This window comes from Lonchura striata, chromosome 1, assembly GCF_046129695.1.
Source record: "Lonchura striata isolate bLonStr1 chromosome 1, bLonStr1.mat, whole genome shotgun sequence".
NCBI lineage: Eukaryota > Metazoa > Chordata > Aves > Passeriformes > Estrildidae > Lonchura > Lonchura striata.
In genome coordinates, this window is record NC_134603.1 from 11,924,764 (window position 1) to 11,930,496 (window position 5,733).

Sequence of the window (5,733 nt, forward strand, 5' to 3'; positions counted from 1 at the left end):
TTGAACAAGGATTGTTAGAGCTGTCAACAAGTTCTCACTGGAGATTAATTTCTTAAATACATCTGCGCTTGATTTCGTATGTTCAGTTTATAAATATTCCTTGTGCCTGCTAAAAATGTATTTTCCTTATGGTCCAATCTCCACAGATCAAGTTAAACCTTCTGGGTTATTTCATGCTAGAGACCAAACCCAAGAAGAGCCATAGCCTTCAAGTTACTGGAACCAACACAAACCTCCTGAAGACTAAGAAATGTAAATTAATGTACATGAACTAACAATTGCTGAAAATTAATTCCAGACTAATGCAAGTGCATAGTCAGAACTGTACCAAGGAGCAGAACAAGCTCAAGTGGCTAATAGAAAGAAGGATGGTGGACAAGGAAACAGAAGCAGAATCCTGTGAATTAAGATATTTGAATGATGATTTTAAGACTAGAGTAGAGTTTCTTCTTTCCATTTAGTGCCAACTACACAAAACCCTTTGCCCCATGACGATCCTGCTTGATGCAGTGTTGTGGTTTGACACGGAAAGAGAATTTTTTCCGGAAGGAAGAGGTCAATTTAGATATTGACCAATTGAAAGTAGACACGCCTCTGAGAACACAGAGGGGTTGAAAGCAGAATTCCCAGGGGAACTCGCTCTCTTTGGTTCCGGTCAGCGTGCAGTGCAGACCTTCCCCCGCCCAGCCACGAGCTGGGTGGGGGAGGGGAAGCCCCATGGCCTGAGAAAGGTAGGCCGAAAGCCCCAAGGGTGGTGAAAGGACTGGAACCGGGCTGGCCCCTGCAGATGGAAGGGTGGAAGAAATCTGGGATGTCTCCATTTCCCCGCCCGCAGAGTTCCTCTCCCAAGAGGGAGAGAGAAAGCCGCGAGGAAGGAGGAGCGGGGGGAGCTGCTGCAAGGTGCCCAGTTGTGTAGGAGTTGCTGGATGTCCGGGCATCGAGCCATCCTGGGAGTTCGGACTTTTAACCCTTTCTTGAGAAATGAAAGCTTTGTGAATTTTCCTTTCCCCTCCTCGGTTTGAAAGAGAAGAAGAGGGACACCTTGGACCCTGGGATGGGATGTTGGAAGGAGGAATTCTGGATGGGAGGGGGACAAGGAGTGGCTTTTGGCTGGACTTTTCCATGTTAGCCACAACCTGAACCAAATCTTCTCCTTCAAGAGGGACTGTGTTTTGGGAGGATGCCAGTGAGTCAAGAGACCTGCTTCAGCTGGGAAAAAGACAAAAGTGGAGTGAACAGAGAAAAGGTTAGGGGGTTTGTGGTGGCGCCCCCTTGCCCTGGAAAGGAAAGAGAAGAGAAGAAGATCTCTGTTCTTGAGCCCTCGGCCCCAGGGGAAAATGGGGGGGGTCTGTGGTCCCAAACAATGAAAAACTGAACTGTTGTTTTCTCCCCTCTTGGCAGGGCATCCTTGAAAGGAAAAATCCTAAAGGCAGTCTGACCATCCATGCATTGGTGGTGAGAGCACTGTGCATGAAAAGGAGAAGGGTCACCATGGCAAACTTTTTCTCCGGGCGATGCCATGTGTGACATGGAAACACAGGATGTGGAGCTGTGTTTCTTGGGGGGTCTGTGGCACAGGAGAGACTCTGTTCCCTCGATGGACTGAGTATCGGTTGTTTGAAGGGTGGAAACCTGATTGGGGTCCAGATTGTGTCTCACTGTGGTTTGTTGGAGTTGGGTGGTGGGGGGGAGGAATGTTTTGCAAGGTTTTCATTTGGATCTTTGTGTGGTTTTTTTTTTCCCCTTCTTTAGTTTTCTCTTTTCTTTTGTAGTGGTAGTTTAATAAAGTTTTTTTCCTGTTATCAAGCTTGGGCCTGCTTTGCTCTATTCTAGATTCCACTTCACAGCATTCCAGGTAGGGATCACATTTTCATGGGGGCACTGGCATTGTGCCAGTGTCAAACCATGACATGCAGCTGTAAGGTTCTTTTGGTCACAACAGGTATGTGCAACCCACTGCAGAACCTTTTGTCTTGTCCAAGTCACCCTGTAACCACTGTGCCTGAGCCAAAGCAGAGGGCAGCAATCCATGGAAGGTACGGGAAAGAGTAAGTGTGGGTGTTTCTCTGTCTGCAGGCAGTAATTAAATCTTATTAGGTGATCAACAAATCTGAATGCTTATTCTCCTTCCACCCCAAGAAATTGCCTTCTTTATATACTCATGCAAATACTCATAAAATACTCATACAAATTTCTTTCCAAATTATGTAATTATGTAATGGGAATCATTTTTCTTCATACTTCTGTTTGGAGTGGTTAGTGCTGGGAATTGAAGCAATTACAATTGCTGCATCAATTACAATTGATGCATCCGTTTGAGGCTTGGATGCTATCAGAACAATTCTGTATTTCCAGCCAAGACATTGGAAATGGGTAGCTCGCTGCTCTTTCTTAATTTGCTCTCACTCTCCTTGCTGTGGTGAACAGCTTGGCATATTTGTACTTCTTGAAATGCAAGTTCACTGTAAGAGCTACCTGTTCTTGCTTATGTTATTGTAAATAAGGTGGATAGCTAGATAGAGCTACTGATTTTATTGTTGCTAAATGCCATTACCTTATTTTCCAACTTTACAATTTATGTGCATTCCTGAACATTTAAATTTTTTTTTCATAGAATGAGGGAACTTCTTGTTTCATTTTCATTACCCTGTCAAAATTACTACAGAACCAATCTCTGCAGTGTCAGTGGCAGTGTGTGCAGTGTGAGATTGACCCTTGCTGTCCATGGATGTGCTACAGGTGACAAAGAGCCTGGTCTCACTATGCATCCTTGTAATTCATTAATTAGTAATGGTCTTCCACCTGCACAGGTAGATAGTTGGAGCAAGTCTGGTGTATAGAGGGAAAGACAAAAGAAGAACATCTATTCTTGTGTCTCACTCATCATCATGAGAAGCAGCAGAGCCTGGTAAATGTTTGGATGAGGCATGGTAGGGATCCTTAAGAACTAGAAGAATAATTATATAAAACTGCAGTTACTCGGAATCAGAGATGCAAGCTCTGAAGCAAGAGGTAACTTACATAAAAAGCCATAATCATTGCGTTTATATCAATGGGTGTGTGAAGGTTTTTACCTGCTGTCCTTTATGTGAGCATTTTATTGAGAAGCTGGGTGGTTAAGTTAATTTTTTAAAAGGAATAGGGTAGTGCAGCTTGATATTTTCAAGACTTGATCACAATGAACTCTGCAAATGTTTTTAAATTATTTTAATGAATGTCAATAACATATATTAGTGTCTGAAAAACAGCAAAAACATTATCATATATGTAAAGCATGAACTGGAATTATATTAAGGAGTTAAAAATATTATGTAACACATAATGAAAGTTCATCCTGATGGTGTATTGTATTTTTAAAGTGTACCAAGGGATGTTTAGCAATATTTTCTCTCTATTCCAGCAGGAACATTGTGAAATAATTTGTCTCTTATTAATGCATAATTAGGGAATTAAAGCCACTAGCTATTATGTTCTTTGCAGTTAGATAATACAGCTAAACTGTAATTCTTGGGGAATCCAGGCAGTAATTTAAAGTTGTTTGGGTTTGAGGGATACAGGCAACACACAGGCTGTGGTGTAGCCAGTGGCTACATATCCTGTGGCAGCTCCAACAGCTACTTCTATAAGCATTTGTCCCCTTCTTGGTTCTGTTTTCTGTGTAAGGCTGGGATTATGCTATCCATTTTGATAAAATTTTATCTCAGATTTCACATGGTGATTTTAAAATATACTATCAATATTTTACCTCTTTTTCTTACTCTATAGTCAGTGGGTATAGTCAGCCAATGATATCCATAATCACAGATGACGAGGATGGAAGGATGGAAAGGAGAAGCTAACTCATTAATTTAAAAATTACAATCCTCACACCAGTCTGTGACAGTGTTTGTGTTTTTCTCTGATTTTGATGAGATGTTTCACAGGCTTTTCCTAGTTGTTCCTTGCTGAGGACAGCAAAATGTTTTCACAAGGCACTACAATCTTCAGGCTTATGGTGAGAAGATGGTGATATAGGAGTAGGGTTAATAGATAGCAGATAGGCTAAAGATCATGAGAAAGGAAAAAAGGGTTGAAAAACCAAAAGGCAGAGTTAGGGTGGAGAATCATTTCAACACTGCAGCAGCATTTTTAAACAATGTTTTCCTTTTGAGCAGTTACACAGCACTGAATAGAAATGCAGCTTTGTACTGCTTTATTGCCACACACAATCCAAACACATTCTCTTTATGGACCCCAGAGGCTGCTTCACTACATTGTTTGCTGTGTAAGTAGTTTGTTTCTACATAGCTGGAGCTCAGCTTCACCCAGAAGATAGTCACATCTTCAAGTTCAATATGCAGCAATGCTGCAGCAAGAGGTGCACTAATTCTATGAACAGAAGAGGTAAGCATATTTGTGAATTCCTATGAGGTGGAATTGCAAACTACACATCTACAGTAATCCATCCATGCTCTAGAAATTCAGGTGAGCTCTGGAGGGCAGATAGGAAGGACAAGCCAGAAAAGAAAGGAACAGGAGAGAGAGCTTAAAAAATACTTAAAAAAAAAAAAGCAAAACAAAAAAAAACAACCCAAAAAACCCCCAAAAAACAACACAAAAAACAAACAAACAAACAAACAAACAAAAACCAAAAAAAACCACCAAAAACACCCAAACAACAAAACAACTTACGAGAATTAATCTACATCAACTCTCTTTTGAGTAACTTTATCCTGCTGCTGCACGAACTTATTGGAACACAAGTCTGATGAGGGAGCTGGGGGAGTTTAGCCTGAAAAAAAGGAGGCTCAAGGGAGACCTTATGGGTCTGCAACTCCCTGAAGGGAGGTTTTAACTAGATGGGGGTTGGTGTCTTCTCCCAAATAACAAGTGACAGAATGAAAGGAAGTGGTCTCAAGTTGTACTAGAAGAAGTTTGGATTGATTATTAGAAAAAAATTTCTTAAAGGAAAGGGCTGTCAGGCTGGAACAGGCTGCCCAGGGAAGTGGTGGAGTTACCAAATGTGGAAGTCTGGAAAAGAAGTGTAGATGTGGTGCCTAGAGACATGCCTTAGTGGTGGACTTGGCAGTGGTGTGTTAATGGTTGGATTTGATGAACTTATAGTTATTTTCCAATATCAATGATTATATTCTATGAAGTGCAAGAAGATTAATTGCCACATACTAAATTCCACATGACCTCATAATGAAAAATACTACTTGCCAATAAAAACCCAAAGCATTTGTCATCTAAGATAGGTGGCATTTATGACTGAATATTATAGGTTGTAAATGTCAGTAAGAATGAGGACAGCCTGTAATTATAGACTGCAGAGAAGCACATTACAGCAAGATGTCTGATCTACAAAACAAGGAGAGGATCCACACAGCTAGCAAATTCCATTTAGCAGGGTTTTTGGTTGGTTGGTTGCTTGTTTTGTAAACTAAAGATTGTCTCTTTAGACTGTAGGAACATGTGATAAAGCCTTCTAAAAATACATAATTTCAAGATGCAGATAAGTTCTTCCACTCAGTTCTGTATATTTTCTCTGTCACCCATCTTCCCTGTTTCTCTTCAGTCTCTTCTGCATCTACTCTAATTTCTCATTAGGGGGTGCAATTGCTTCTTAATCTTCAAAAACTGGAAAAAGTACTCCTAAAAAAAATGCACTTTTGGACTTACCTCTAAACTCCAAGCCTTAATCATCCCTTCTTTCATTTCCTTGAAGATACTGATCTCTACAGTGATTCACCC

The 5,733-nt window shown here is 40.9% G+C and overlaps 1 long non-coding RNA gene across 1 annotated transcript; it reads left to right on the forward strand.

Annotated features, from left to right (window-relative positions):
• The first annotated feature begins 601 nt into the window (after window positions 1-601).
• Window positions 602-1,806, forward strand: LOC144246760 (uncharacterized). Its single transcript, XR_013340446.1, has 2 exons — window positions 602-731; window positions 1,161-1,806. It is a non-coding gene; the product is annotated as an uncharacterized LOC144246760 (long non-coding RNA).
• Window positions 1,807-5,733: the final 3,927 nt, after the last annotated feature.